Raw genomic sequence first — 16771 nt, 5'->3', positions numbered from 1 at the left:
CATGGGTGACTGGCATGGCAGAAACCTTTGTGTATATCATCAGTGCTCATGTCTCATTTACAAAGAAACACCTGGGTCATGTTCCTTGGATAGATTACTCGAAAGTCTGACTCTTTGAACAGCCATTTCTGGGGTTCAGCAGTAAGATCATGAAACCTACAGTCGAACACGTGGGGGTGGTAGTGTGATTGTATTCCGATTTGTTTCCTCAGAAGATGGAAGACTTTCCATTGTTGAAGGAACCAGAAATTCTGCACTTTTATCAGAATATTATTAAAGGGGTGTGTTTGGTCATCTGTCCATTACCTGAAGCATCATTGACTCATACAGCAGAACATTAACCAAAACATAAAAGTAAGTTTACAACTGAACGGCTCTGAAGAAACAGAAGTCCTAACTGAAACTCAACAGAGGCAGGACCAGAAACGAGCAATTGACGCCCGCAGACCTACCAGTTTGTCTGAATTTAAGCAGGTCTACCAAGAAAAATGGGCTAAAATTCCCCAACAGCCATGTTGATATCAAGTTAATAGAAGTGTTTAGGTGTGAGTTTGGCTGGTAAAGGTGCTGCCAACACGTATTGAAGGTATAGGGGCAGTTACCTTTTAAATGGTTGATGATGGTATCCTATAACTTTATTCCTTGAATTCAGTAAGTAATTATTTACAAACTGTTATGTGTTCTCTCAGGTTCCATTTCTCTAATATCGGATGCTGTCTTAAGGTCTGAGGCCATGCATTGTGTAAGATATGCAAAAGCCGGATTTTAGGAAGGAGCAAACAGCATATGCAGTTAAGAACAATGAAAAGTGGATGATTAAACACAAAAGCTTATGTCATAATGACACTACCCTAGCTTTTCATTGACGCCGTCACAAAGTCTGACGAGTCCATTTCACCAGTTTGATACTGAATCAGTGTCCTTTATTTGTCCCCAAAGGGAAATTAAAACTTCACAGCAGCTCAAGAAAAGAAATGTACAGTCGCACATGGGCTTTAGTCGAGCACCGTCTGCGCTAATTGGAGGTTTGTCATACCACGAGAGGGGGCGTTGTCGCTCACTGTGTCATCTCTCGTTCCTTCCACAGCTTTGAGAAGGCGCCCTTCGAGGGCAACAGACTCTACTTCTTTCCATTGGAGTAACATAGACCCCGGTGCTCCCCGGAAAGAGGGTGTCTATTGTTGGATTGAGCTTGCCTGTAAGACAGAGCTCTCTCCTGAACAAGATGTGCGCCAAAGGGTGGCTAACCTTTGACCTATCAAAGCTGTTTTCTTTTCATTCAGTACACGCTGTTTTGATTGTGGCATTGCCCACAGTTTTTGTTTTCATTCTGTCAAAATTAAATATATTTATGTATACTGTATTTATAGTATCGAACAAACAACACCCAGTGACTGCACACATATGAACTTCTGGCTTGGATACTGGAGAGCTGCTGCTCACAATAACAGGCTTGAAGATGACAGTAATATGAGGAGACCTGTCTAAGATGGCCCACAAGTTTACATTTAAAGACATTGATGTTTGTGTGCAGCAGGTCCAGCTTACTGAGTCCACAAAACGTGCATGCTAATAGAAGCTTGTCCCGTCCAAAGATGGCTGGTTGGAGTCGCCAGTGTTCAAATTGTCTCCTCATTACGGGCAATGTTGATACACGTCAGCATAATTTTTAATAGACTTGAAAAAGATTACTGCTTCTCTAGCCCTCCCTTCTTTTGTATCTAAAATGTCCTTCATTTATATAGCAGTTTGCTTCATTCTTATAGCATTTGATGTAGGACTTTCAGTGCCCTTGCTAATAATTGTGAAGCAGCAGCTGTTAGAATTATTATATATATATATATGTATATGTATAAAAAATACTTTTTAAAAACCATGCTTATATTAAGTTTAAAAGTTTACTAATACATCATACATCACTTGTAAAAAAAAATAAAAACATGGGCACTTTTTGAATGTTGATTGATTAAAAGCACCTACGCTTTTATTTTACTATATATATATATATATATATATATATATATATATATACACACACACACACAGTATATATGTGTATATGTAATGTTTGTGTGTATATATGTATTTTTATATGTGTGTGTGTGTGTGTATGGAGGGGGCGAAGATCTGTGATACAGTTTGCATGTTTGGAATTGAATCAAGTATCTTACAATAGATTTTATTCCTAAGCTTTCGATTTCCACCATGAATCATCAGAGGAAAACCGATTAGACTTACAGGAACCCAAGGCAATATATAGCAAATAAGGAGGGCAGGATTGGTGGTGGGGGTCAGACGGTGTTGGCCATAAAGCCTTATTTATTATTTGCATGTTCTTCTTTTCAAGCCTTCATATGCTGGGTTCATGTTCAAATGTCTGCTAATGGTGTTTTCATTGGATAGCTACATTTCAGCCAGTTCTCTGTCACTTTGAGCATTAGCCTTGAATTTTACTTTCACTGAGTCCCTTTTAAGCATGTGTAAGTCAGAGATTGTGGGTCCTTTCTTCTGACTGCATGACATCCATTATAATATTTTATATATCTAGCCTTCCTTAGCGGTACATCAATGATTCTATGGTGTTCCTGTATACGTGTGGCATGTGTTTTTGAGGTTTGCCTCGCATGTTATTTTCCTCTGGTGATAATTCTTGGTAAAATCAAACGTAGGTAGGTAACTACCCATACAATCAGATTGTGATTCAGACTACAATTGCCATGGAAATAAATAAATAATATATATATATATATATATATATATATATATATATATATATATATATATATATATATATATATTACGCATATGGTTTTATTCAAATATGTTTTTTATAATCACTTCTGAGCAAGCATAATTGAGATGGAATGTTGAAAATGTGTTCTTCAAGACAAATTTTTGGTCTGTCAGATCTGAACTCTGTTAAATTGGGGTCCTTTAAATCGAGGATCTACTGTTGTATCTACTCTTATATACAGTATTATATAATATATAGCATTATAAACAAACTACACATTAAGCCCATTACAATAACAGGAGCTAGAACAGTAGTGCATAAACATTTGTATGAACAGTTTATATTAAATGGCAAGGGACCTTGTATGTGGCTGTAATATGTGTTATTGTATTGTGTGCCTTTAATTTTCTCTCTCAGTAAAACTGGTTTGTATTTCCATTAAATGCCTGTAATTTTGTCGGAAAGTAATACAGTGGAACCAAAGTAATTTCCCCCATAGGATTGTATGTAAATACAACTAATCCATTCCAGACCATATGAACTGTATGTAAATATATGTTTTTTAAGATTTTACGCACAAATATAGTTAATTATACCATTGAATGCACAGCGTAATAGTAAACTAAATGTAAAAACATTGAATAACACTAAGAAAACCTTGAACAACAGAGAAAACTAACACTAACAGTTCGCGCTATAGCCTTACGACCCGCTCGCTATAAACACCTTTTTAAGTTTTAGGCACAGGGAAAAAAATGAACATTTGAAAAATCTGTAATTTAATAAACAACCAAGAAAAGTAACATTGCAACAATGCACGCGTGCGCCTGTGTGTGTGTCTGTCTGTCTGTCTCGCTCTCTCTGTCACAGGCCTGCGCGTGTGTGTCTTATCTCTGTGGTGGGTGTGTGTGTGTGTGCGTGCATGTCTGTCTCTGTTGCGGGCCTGCCTGCGTGCGTGCCTGTCTGTCCTCCATGCGGGCCGGCCTGTGAGTGTGTGTCTCGCCCGCCTGCGTACGTGTCTGTCTCTTGCGCGGGCATGCGTGTTTGTGTGTGTGTGTGCGCCTGCGTGCGTGTCTGTCTCTCGGGCGGGCCTGCCTGTCTGTCTGTCTGTCTGTCTGTCTCTCGCGCACACGCACCTGTGTGTGTCTCCCTCCCTCTCTCTCTCTGCACACACAGGGAATGCACAGCAAGAGACTGAACATGTGCCGTGTGGCCCAGCATGCACTTCACCAGAAGACACGATATATATATATATATATATATATATATATATATATATATATATATATATATATATATATATATATATATATATATATCCTCACTCTTGTTAAGTTTCAACACAAACATGGGAATGGTGAGAATGTACAATGTGGCTGATTAATCAGTATCTTTTACGACCCGTCCTGGTTATTACCACCCATTCTATGGGTGCGTCTGGCACACGTGGAGACAGCCTGCTCTCCCATTATGTTTCTGTAGGTTGAGAGCATGCACTGATAGCGCGTTGCTGCAGCCGCCACACTACAGACCACCTGGATTGGGAGCCACCTCAGCACCACACTGGAATAATGTGAGTTTTTTTAGACAGCGGTGCCATTCCTTCTGCTGGTCTATCACGCGGGCAGTGTGGCTCTGTAGGTAAGGCACTGTAACTGATCGAGTGTCTACATTTTGATTCCTCTTAGTTTTCCAATATTCGTCATCAGTTATCTGCTTCCGGTAACGGTATGGAAACAGGCGTAAAGAGTAGAGCAGGTAGTCTGATTAGTGTTATCAGTTCCTGCCAACCTGGGTGAACCCGGAAAATGACATTAAACTGGCAGAAAGAAAACAAAGGGAGACATTTTGAAGAGTTTATCAAGGTGATGGAGAGGGGTGACGTGTCACCTGTTGGTTTAGCATGTGGCTGTACTCTACACAGACAGTGACGCTACTACTGCAGCATTGCTACAATATCATATAATGTCTCTATGCATTTCTCTTTTGCCCCTGGGTAGGAGTGTTTCCGAGTCCTCTTTTTTGTTCTTCAGATGTTCTGAGAACAAAACAAAAATTCTTGTAGTGGTAAACAACACTCGGTTGTAGAAGTGTAGAACTGTTTGGTTCCTTTCTTCCCTTTGGTAGTTTTATTTGGTATCTGTGCTTGATTTATGTGGCTCCTTGTGTAAATGGAAAGGTGCAGAACTGTTTAGGTTTTAGTGGATGTGGCTGGCCTGTTTTAAGCAGCATTCGGCCTGTACGTTTGTGTTTCTCAAATCATCTTAAGAGATTTCACAATGCAGAAAGAGTTAACAGTAATTGTCGGCAATTAGACAGCATGCACAGCCAGTGTCAGATTGGGGCCTAAGGGATTCGGCTGCGTCGCCTCGCTTTAGGCCCGCTCCCAGACTAATGCCTGACCGTGTAAACAGGAGTGGGCGTGAGGAGATAACCGAGGAGCCGTGGACCTACCCGCAGCACGTCCCTCCCTCCCCCCCGGTCTGCCACTGCGCACTGGTGTGCGTCCCTGTGGCTTTCAAATGCCTTCGCTTACCGCCCACACGAGTTTCACATTGCATGAAATTGTTTACAGTATACTTACTGACGTGGGTAGGGCCCAGCTCTTTGGGAAGAGACTTGGCAGCACCTCTTTTTAAATTACATTTGGAGTTTTGATTTCTGACACTCTGCTGAGGCATTAAAAGCTGCTGCTGCTGAAAGAAACACAGACATAAGCGGGTGTGTAAGTGGGCTTGCATGCCTCCTTTGGCTGGACCCCAGAACTAAACAGAAGTGCACTTTGGAGACTTTTCTTTCTAAAGGTTTGGAGTTAAGCATGAGATAAGGCCTGGATTGAGACTGTGTCTGATGTGTTGATTTGCAGTTTGTATTAAAGATGGTTGTCACATCGGGATACTACCTGAATTCAAAGGTAGGACTCCGAGATGAAGACGTGTCATCCTTGTGGCTCGACCTTAGCGTGCTTTTAATTGACACAATTACTGAGTGACAAGAAAATCGGCCTGCAACACGGCTATAGGATCCCAAACTGGCCATGATGACATGCTTATTGGGTCTTTATAGCACGTTTGTGATGAGGACGCAGAAGGTACGACTTCACCAAGAAAGCAAGTGATACCTCAGACAGCTAACTGTGTCGTGGACGGAAGTTCTACTGATTGAATGTATGACAGGATCACGGATAAATCGGCCAACAAGCAGGTAAAGTGTCAACAGACAAGCATGATGGAGATCGGACATTTGAGATGTGGACATAACCGCGATGATGTGACCAACAAAGTTAGTGGTGCATCAGACACTCCATGGGCTAAACTGACTCGGGCTTATTCGGCCTGTGAATCTGTTAGCACATGTTGTTACACCGTCATAGTTTTCTTATTTTCAGTTGGAGTTTAGTTAAGTGATTCACCATTGTCAGGCAAAACTGTAGAAGCATTTATTTAAAAAGCAGAACACAACGCAATTAGAAATAAAAACATTGCAGGTGGAATCATTTGTTAAGAAGACGTTTTCATTTTTGTGCATCTTCATTTAAGAGCTCAGTCGTTTGCAGTTGCAGCATTTAAGCCGCTCTTACCTTTTTCTTATGCAATCAGCAGTTTCAGGCCCAGCTTAATCTCCTGTGTGGGAGTAGAGAGTATTTACCTGTAGGGCTGGTTTGAGTGAGTGCATGAGGAGAGAATGTGTGAGCGGTTTGTAAAAAAAAAAAAACCAAGTCTGCTGTTTGAGAGGCGCTCTACATAGGGACAGGTAAGGCTGGCACAGAGGCAGTGTTGCTGGACAGTGGCATTGCCCTAAATGGTTTATTGGATGAGATAGATAGATAGATACATAGATACATACATACTTTATTAATCCCAAGGGGAAATTCACCTACTCCAGCAGCAGCATACTGATAAAAAACAATATTAAATATCAGAGTGATAACAATGCAGGTATAACAGACAATAACTTTGATAATGTTAACGTTTACTCCCCCGGGTGGAATTGAAGAGTCGCATAGTGTGGGGTCACCTCAGTCTGTCAGTGGAGCAGGACGGTGACAGCAGTCTGTCTGGAAGCTGCTCCTCTGTCTGGAGATGATCCTGTTCAGTGGATTAGTAGATGAGCTATGGCAGAATGTAATGTTCGGGTCCCAGGAGAGAACCACTTCTCAGGGCCTCAATATAAATACTAAGAGCGCAGGTCCATTAGTTTGTATATGGCATCCTGCTACCTCGTTTGATGGCTCTGGGAGTGAGTTGGCCTTTCTGGACACCACTAGTGGCAGTTCTAGGAAGACTGAGGTGGGGCTGCCTGACACGGTGCACATACGCCGTTTTCATTTGGGCCTGCTACAGGTATTACATAATCAGTGACGGCGTACTGCACGTTACACTTGACTTGAGCATTCCTAGTTTTCATACTCTTTAGTTTGCTCAGAGGTTGATGCGCTTGCTGCTTCCTAAGCAAGCTCTTCTTTTCTCCACCCTAGCGGCCCGCTTCTTCTTTTCTTTCGTCCGTATCTTTTTGCATTAAAACTGATTAACTCTTTCAGGGTTGATGTTGACTTTTGTCGAAATTCAGGGGGCTGAGGACGGTAATCGGGTGTTAACTGTGACAAAAATCTCCCTTACGTTTTAGTTTGACTCTCTTTACCAGAAGCAAAGTTCGGTAGTTTTGCTGATTTAACCTCGATTTCCTGTGCATGTGCATGAGTAGCGAAGAGCAATCAATCTCTAAAATGGCATCGGTATCTGGTGAGAGACTGAAGTGAATGTGGAAATTAAAATACTCCATGGACATTTTACATAGTATCGCTGAACCGGACTCTGACATGTCAGACTTAGAATTTGATGCAAGTGATCTGGAGATGGAGATCATAAACGAAGTGAGGTATCCGCATCGGCTGATTGTGGTGCTGAACACATTTGTGTAGCTGATATGAATACAGCAGCATTCGCCTGGGAGGACCACCACTTATGATGACAAGAGGTACAAAACATATTCCGTCCTGCTGTGACTGCTACTACCGCCCACCTGCTGTGCGAAGACAGCCAGCCCACCATGCATTCCTGCTGGCCATTGAGGCAGCCTTGCATAGCCACTGCTGCCAGAGATGCCGAACGTGCGCCAACAGCAGCCAGAGAATGTAGCAACAGATGTTACATGTTGATTTATGTGTGAAACCTTTGCTTTGTGTGCTTTTTAGAAAACGGGAGTTTTTTGGAAAAAATATTCGGCCCTCAAAGAGTTAAGTCAGTGTTTGTGTTGCAATTACTTTGTACGTTTTCTTAAATTTTTCACTTAAGCTGGCACTTAACTCTTCAATCTGCCTCAAGAATGATTTAAGATATGAAGAGGGAGGGGAAGTGACGACGAAGGTGGTAGGGATGAGAATGGTGCCCGTACGGTGCTGGCCGCTGCCGAGAGTTGATTCTACAGTAAAATAATAATAAAAAGAGGAATAACCTTGGAGGTCAGTCGTCACCCTGAAAGTGGATAGTAGACGTCGCGTAGTATATGTGTACCAAATTTCAGGTCAATAAGTCAAATGGTTTGCCAGCTACAGGTGATTTAAAATCCTGGACAGACTGATAGCCACGGTATATAGATACATACATGTATATATATATGTACTGTATATGTGTGTATATATATCTATATGTGTGTGTATATATATATATATATATATATATATATATATATATATATATATATATATAAATAAATATCTGCTGACTGAATATTTCACATAATCGTTAGAATCCTTTCCATTCATCTGTATAAAAAGTGTTGGACAAAACAGAAATGTCCGATTTCCATCACTGTGTTTTACACGTGGAACTTTCTGACTGGTGGCGCTCATTTGACTTCTAGAATTAGGGAACGTTAGTTTTAAAAGTGACTTAGTTACGTTACTCGTCACTTACCAAAACAATAATCAAATGTGATACTTATTATAAAATGTATTGAGTTACAAACAGTGCAGTTCTTTTGTGTTACTTTTACATTTTTGGGTCTGAATACCTGCACATTACTCTGGCCAGCATAGTCCAAGAACCTTCATGAAACTGACCAGAAACACAGCCAAGGTTTGCTCTTTTCTTGAGTTTTATAAATGTTTTAGCAAACCTAGGTTGGGGCCTGAGATGGACACACACTCCACCGAGAGCTGTCAGAGGGGCAGGATACGTAGAGAAGCCAGCTATTAAAAGCAGCGCCTTGAGCAGTATGGTGGGGGAACACTGACACACCGCATTAGGGAGCCCGGTTATTGCTACTGCCCGGCTGATAAAGCACATCGGCTTCTTGTCATACACCCAAGTTTCTGCTGTGATGCCCACTAACTCCCTGCGATCCTAAACTATGAAGATCAGATTTACCCCGCGGGACAGGCAGGATTAACTTGTATACTTTTAACTTTTGTTCCGTATGTTTTGACTTGACACGTCTGCACTGGTTGCAAGAGCTGCACGGCAATAAATGGCGCCTTACACGCTTGTGTGTGCTGGTCTTTCCAATGTGGTGTATTTGGAGCAGAGGCTGGTAAGCGGGTGTGAGAATTGAAAAACGGAGTAAGAGGGGGTATAGTGAGGGGCGTGCTGAAGGCTAAATTCAGTGGACAGCTAGTTAGTGCTAGACCAGGGGTGCACAGTGTCGGTCCTGGAGTGCCGCAGTGGCTGCAGGTTTTTATTCTAACCCAATTTCTTAATTAGAAACCAGACCTTATTTGATTTTATGGCTCATTTCTCCACAATGTTAGGTTCTTATATCGTAGATTTTTTTCCTTTCCAAGGATATCATCAAAGTGATTTGAAGCCTAAAACGGAAAATTTTTAGTCTGTCACGTTTTTCTATTAATTGTTTTATTAAATCAAACAGTGCAAGAATTGAAACAAATGAGATGGTGAACTGCTGACTTCTTTGTCGTTCACATCTTCTTGCTAATAAGGAGCCATTAAGACAGTGATTGCAGCGGTTTTAAATTGAAATAAGCAATTCAGGGTGGTGAACCTTAGCAAGTGAGACCACTAAAGTGAACCATCACAATGTCACTTGAGCAGTAAGTGCTTCATCAGCAGTAATTGCGTTCTCATTAATAACCAGGGTTGGAACAGAAACCTGCAGCCACTGTGGCTCTTCAGGGCCGACATGGCCCATCCCTGTGCTAGACTATCACATGTACAGTTGTGCTCGAAAGTTTGTGAACCCTTTAGAATTTTCGATATTTCTCCATAAATATGACCTAAAACATCATCAGATTTTCACTCAAGTCCTAAAAGTAGATAAAGAGAAACCAGTTAAACAAATGAGACAAAAATATTGTACTTGGTCATTTACTTATTAAGGAAACTGATCAAATATTACATATTTGTGAGTGGTAAAAATATGTGAACCTTTGCTTTCAGTATCTGGTGTGACCCCCCAATAACTGCAACTAAACGTTTCCGGTAACTTTTGCTCATTCCTGCACACCGGCTTTGAGGAATTTTCTCCCATTCCTCCGTACAGAACAGCTTCAACTCTGGGATGTTGGTGGGTTTCCTCACATGAACTGCTCGCTTCAGGTCCTTCCACAACATTTCGATTGGATTAAGGTCAGGACTTTGACTTGGCCATTCCAGAACATTCACTTTATTCTTCTTTAACCATTCTTTGGTAGAACGACTTGTGTGCTTAGGGTCGTTGTCTTGCTGCATGACCCACCTTCTCTTGAGATTCAGTTCATGGACAGATGTCCTGACATTTTCCTTTAGAATTCTCTGATATAATTCAGAATTCATTGTTCCATCAATGAAGACAAGCCGTCCTGGCCCAGATGCAGTAAAACAGGCCCAGACCATGATACTCCCACCACCATGTTTCACAGATGGATAAGGTTCTTATGCTGGAATGCAGTGTTTTCCTTTCTCCAAACATAACGCTTTTCATTTAAACCAAAAAGTTCTATTTTGGTCTCATCCGTCCACAAAACATTCTTCCAATAGCCTTCTGGTTTGTCCACGTGATCTTTAGCAAACTGCAGACGAGCAGCAATGTTTTTTTGGAGAGCAGTGGCTTTCTCCTTGCAACCCTGCCATGCACACCATTGTTGTTCAGTGTTCTCCTGATGGTGGACTCATGAACATGAATATCAGCCAATGTGAGAGAGGCCTTCAGTTCCTTAGAAGTTACCCTGGGGTCCTTTGTGACCTCGCCGACTATTACATGTGTGCCTTGCTCTTGGAGTGATCTTTGTTGGTCGACCACTCCTGGGGAGGGTAACAATAGTCTTGAATTTCCTCCATTTGTACACAATCTGTCTGACTGTGGATTGGTGGAGTCCAAACTCTTTAGAGATGGTTTGGTAACCTTTTCCAGCCTGATGAGCATCAACAACTCTTTTGTGAGGTCCTCAGAAATCTCCTTTGTTCGTGCCATGATACACTTCCATCAACATGTGTTGTGAAGAGCAGACTTTGATAGATCCTGTTCTTTAAATAACACAGGGTGCCCACTCACACCTGATTGGCATCCCATTGACTCGAATTTCACCTTCAAACTAACTGTTCATCCGTGAGGTTCACATACTTTTGCCACTCACAAATATGTAATATTGATCATTTTCCTCAATAAATAAATGACCAAGTATAATATTTGTGTCTCATTTGTTTAACTGGTTTCTCTTTATCTACTTTTAGGACTTGAGTGAAAATCTGATGATGTTTTAGGTCACATTTATGCAGAAATAGAGAAAATTCTAAAGGCTTTAGAAAGTTTCAAGCACAACAGTAGCTGTTATGGCAAATGTTGAATCCGAATCTGCAACTGAGGTGCACAGAGTTGTCTGTAATAAGTTTAACGTGCTGTGGTGAGGGTGAATCCCTTCTTGAAATGCTATTTTAAAGAAGTTTGATGAGTTGTCTACAGGTAGTGTGAAGGATGGACCTAAAGAATCCCAGAAAATATCAGAAGTGGAAGATAGACTGCAGACTGGAGCCATTGATGTTCAGCATGATATGTCAGTTGAACATTTCAAACCCTCATCAAGAGTTATCCTATCCCCCATCAAAAGCAAAAAAAAACCCAAAAACTTACAAGGCCTACATTTTTAAGAATACTTTGATTACGCGACTCAACTCGCTTGATTCAATTGTTAAATGAAAACCGTGATATGCTGAACAATCTGTGAACTCATTTAGAAGAATTTATCATTAACAATGGCAGTCATTTGAAAAACGTTATTTTAAAAACCGCAGTGAATTAACGGCATCGATGGATTGTTAACTCCTTGTCTGGTTCTGTGACTCAAGGAAGTTAAGTGACTCTTCATACTGTTCTTTCAGAAATCACATTCTCACGCCACACTCACTACAAAGATGAATTTCTTTCTCTACGCTTTACTAAAACTTCACTAAGTGTTGACACCGGCGCTAATATACCTCAAGATACGGTTTCCTGATTTGAATAATAATTACTGTTTTATTAACAGTATCTTTGCTGTCTGCTTTTTCGCCTTTAGTCAATGTTCGTTGAAGAGATATACTTGGATGAAAACCAAACTGCTTACTTTTAATGATGTTCCCATTGTTCTTGGTCTGTATATGACCCCTGCTGTCATTATGGTAATAATCCAACCCTTGAGTCCCAGCATGGTATTTATTTGGGTTAAAATGTTTAAGAACCCCTAGAGTAGAGAGTTATCCCACCCAATGAATAAGCATCAGCAATGGCTAATCATAGTGCGACCGATGAAAGTAAAGTGGTCTCGTTAAACACTGAAGCTGTTGGACAGAAGGGTATTTCAAATTGTCATTATATTCACAAATGTTGTGGTTTATCCATTCATTACCAAAACTGGTTGATACATTCAGAACACCCGTTCATAGTCATGTTTTTTCATTCGCCATAACTCTTAGCTGTTCTTGTATTCTGGTGCCTCTAAAGTTGCAGATCTCCTACACACAACATCTTGAATGCAGTTTATGTGTTTGTTTCAGTGGGTAGCTTGTTAAATGCCAGCAGTCTAGATGCTCTTATAGCTAGAGAAGCCAAGGTTTGCATCTCCATCGACTTCACCGCAAGGTTTCCTTGGATTGTTTTTTTGTTTCTTCAACAAGTCCTTCTCAGAAAGTATATTTTATTGAATTCTCTCTCTGTCGAGCCTGAGCATGATGGCACATTGTAAATGAGTTTGCTGTTTCTCAGGGGGCATTCTTAAGTTTGTCCCACACGAGTGAACACGGATGCGTGCGTCCAATGAACTTGTCACCCAACCTTGTGCGTGATGTTGAATCAGAACTCTATGAAAATGTGTCATTTGGCGCTTGATGTTTTTCACTACACCCAGTATAGGCTTCTGACTAAGAATTGGACAAGGTAGCTACCAAAGTTGGATAAAAATTCATAATACCTGCATGGACAGTTTACTTCATAAATAGTGTCCTCAATGCCCAGGCACACTTAACGCAGTTTAGTCTTCATTAGAACAATGTTTTCAAACTGCTGGTCTTGCCAGTCCGAGAAAATCAGTGAAAAATTTGAGTTATACTCTGGTTGGAGGTGTGAAACTCCATGAAGGTCCCAGCTCTGATTGAATCATAAAATCTGGGTGCGGGACCTTTTGAAAAGGAGCTTTAAAAATGCTATGGGGATCTCCATCACCCATCGGTTTGTAAGTACGCCTCATACCCACAATTGGATTATAGGTTTCTGCCTGGATGTACACATGTGCTGCCTGTGCCATCCTATCTGCCTGAGTTCGAACTGATTGGATACGTCTTCATCAGGAGGGACCCTCCCAATCATCTCAAACTCCACACCGCATCACGATCGTGGGATGGCAGAGCTGTACATCGCGTTCAGAAGGCTGCTCATTCACATGTTTATCATCCACCGCTAAATTGGACTGTTTTGGACATTGGTGTTTGTGTTTGTTGTTTAGTGTTGATTGCTAGAGTTTATTAATTTATTATTGCAATCTGTAATGAACTGAGATTGAGATTAATGAGTCACACTAGGGATAGCAGGAAGAAGAGAGCTGGCGTGGCAAACCACCAGACGTGAGTTGCAGTACTAGTTGTAAGTTGGATAGTTGTAAAGCTTATAGGTCATAAGTCGACAACTGCCTGTAAACAACCATCTCCAGTTCATCTTGGCAAAGATGGACCTTCTTGTTATTCCAGCTCGTCCATGTATTATCTATTCAGCGCCTCATCTCTGTTCAGCTTACACGCCCAGTCAGTACGTAGCCTTGTGATCAGGGACCAGCTGTCAGTCTTACAGGGACCGTGTCGCAGCAGTCTCTCTGTGTTGCAGATTCACTCAATACGTTATCTGCAAGATCAGACCGTATCTGACGGTGTATGCAGCACAGCTCATGGACCAAGCTCTGCTCTTACCACGTCTCAACTAATGCAACTGTCTGCTGGCAGGGTCACCTGGCGTGTGCCACCACTCTGCTGGCGATGATTCAAATTGTAGCAGCACGCCTGCTTTTCAGCCAGCTGAGGTGGGCACTTGTCATTTCTCCGATCTCTACATTGGCTCCTTGTAGCAGCACACGTTAACTTCAAGTCCTTGATGCTTGGCTTTTGACTAGTCAGTGTATCAGTGCATGCACTCTCACACACACACACACACACACACACACACACACACACACACACACACACACACACATATATATATATATATATATATATATATATATATATATATATATATATATATATATATATATGATAAAGTGAGGGACGTTCAAAAAGTTTTTGCACTTTTATATTTTTGTTGGAAACGGTGAAGGCAGAAAGATGGGCATTAAAAAGTTGGCATGACGCTGGGAGAACTGCATCGCAAAGGAAGGTGACTATGTAGAAAGTGGTTTGTTTTTGAAATTCTTAAATAGAGTTAAAAAAAAAAAAGTTTGGAAACTTTTTGAATATTCCTCATTTATATATCATATATATCTATCTATATTGCTATTGTGGAACGTGGCCCGGACACAGACAGGCAGACCTCGTATTCAGCACCACCCCACGCTTATTTACAAGTTTACTATTTACAACTGTGCACACAACCCACCAACTCCCCCAAAGTTCAGGCCTCTCTATCCAATTCCTCATCTTTGCCTCTGACCGCCTTCACTCCTCTCCTCACAAGCTCTGTCCTCTACTCTCCCGACTCCAGCCATCGAATGGAGGGAGGCGGCCCATTTTATTCCCACCCGGACGTGCTCCAGGTGCCTCCCGATTATCTTCCACCAGCACTCCCCAGTGTGGCAGAAGGATCAGCTGCGCACCTGGAAGCACTACGGGTGTCCCTGGCCCTCGGGTGTGGCGGAAGTTCTGAGGGCCAGGGCTCCTCAGGCATTGGTGACCACGGGTCCCTATAGGGTTGAGCTTCCAAGCTCCGTTCCTGTGGTCCCCAAAGCCACCAGGGCGGTCGCCCCCACACGGTCTGGGGGAGGCATAAGCTTTCCTCCGGTTCTCCGGGGCGTCCCAGCTGGGTACCACCCCTAGCCTCCTGTGACCCTATTTATTTCTTTATATATCTATCTATATTTATATTTCTATATCTATCTATTTCTATATATATGTATTTATATATCTATATTTTTATCTCTATATCTGTATATCCTGCTTTGGGCTGACACCCTGCCCGAGGATTGTTTCCTGCCTTGCGCCCTGTGTTAGCTGGGATTGGCTCCAGCAGACCCCGTGACCCTGTAGTTAGGATATAGCAGGTTGGATAATGGATGGATGGATATCTGCACATCTCATTTATGTACGTGGAGACACTTGTGAGGTCTTATGCTCCTTCTCGCCCCCTCTGGTCTACTAATGAACAGCAGCTGGCACTGTGGTATCAAATCTAAATCCTAGACTCCTTTCTTTTCATGTGCAGCTCCTAGTTGTTGTGAATGAGCTTCCCACCTCCATTCGAACCTCTGAGTCCCTCACTGCTTAACAAGCATTTGACAACTCGCTTGTTCAGTGAATTTCTGTCAAATGGTTAATGCCTTTTGTTAGGTTTTTCTAACTAAGGAAGTTTAAACTGCATGCATTTTGCTCAATATTGTCAACTTGTCCTGTCACACTTGTTCCCTAACAGCCCCAGAGTGACGTTTATTCGATTATGCTGACCTCTTCTGTAAGTCACATTGGTTAAAAGTAATAAAGATAAACTTGAGCTTGATCCCATCTTAAATCAATGCATGCGCATCCATGGTACAGACTGATACGTACTGTAAAATGTTTAGTGATGTATGCGTCAGTGAAAATGGTGCTCAGACTGGCGACAAAGATTTGGTAACGACAAGCCCAAGAGTTTCCAGAGACCCTCCTAAGTACCTCGGAGTTCAGACCCCTTGATGACATTCAATAGGCAGGCAGGCAGGTGTGTGTGTGTGTGTGTGTGTGTGTGTGTGTGTGTGTGTGTGTGTGTGTGTGTGTGTGTGTGTGTGTGTGTGTGTGTGTGTGTGTGTGTGTGCGCGCGCACCTTTCCTAATCAGGTCCAGTCAAATGAACCGATCACAGGTGGACTCCAAGGATCTCAATACAGTGGGATGCACCTGAGCCAAAACAGATTGTCTGAATACTTGTGTCAAAGTGAGATTTTCTTTTTTTACTTTGAATACATTTGCAGAGACGTGTAAAATCCTATTTTCACTATTTTATAGTGTCCCTTGATGAGGGAAATAATGGACCTGAAAGGTAGAAAATGCAGTCAAGAACTCTCCTGGTGCGGTAGTCGGTGCCACACGTTCAGATAAGGCCTGCGTAAAGAAGGCTAAACCTCGGCCTTCCGTTGGCCTCAGACATCTCTCCGAGGTATGTGTGCATGTTGCACGCTCAGTCGTCTACACAAATCACTCTGGTAAAAGTCGAGTGAGGCTGACGTGCGGTAAAAACGGGCCTTGTGGTGCTCCGTGCCCCTCCTGTCTGGGCCCTGCTGCCACACAGTCACTTGTTACAACACGATAATTGGTGCAATTTACTTCAAAACGGGTTTGGCTGGCTGGCATTACTATCTGTTCTCTCATTTTTAATGACTTTCATTTCCTTCTGCTGG

The 16771-nt window shown here is 42.0% G+C and overlaps 1 protein-coding gene across 2 annotated transcripts in view; it reads left to right on the top strand.

The window, feature by feature from the left end:
• The window catches only part of LOC120539091 (fibroblast growth factor receptor substrate 2-like), a 100529-nt gene that overhangs the window by 45200 nt on the left and 38558 nt on the right, over positions 1 to 16771 (top strand). The window contains exon 1 of one of the 2 annotated variants that reach the window (XM_039768840.1): positions 5369 to 5938. The exons of the other annotated variant lie outside the window; for it this stretch is intronic. The gene's annotated coding sequence lies outside the window, so the exon portion shown is untranslated. Of the gene's footprint in view, positions 1 to 5368; positions 5939 to 16771 lie in introns of those variants that run through there. 2 annotated transcript variants of the gene reach the window in all.

Source organism: Polypterus senegalus, chromosome 11 (genome assembly GCF_016835505.1).
Source record: "Polypterus senegalus isolate Bchr_013 chromosome 11, ASM1683550v1, whole genome shotgun sequence".
NCBI lineage: Eukaryota > Metazoa > Chordata > Cladistia > Polypteriformes > Polypteridae > Polypterus > Polypterus senegalus.
This window is presented reverse-complemented; position numbering and strand designations above follow the sequence as displayed.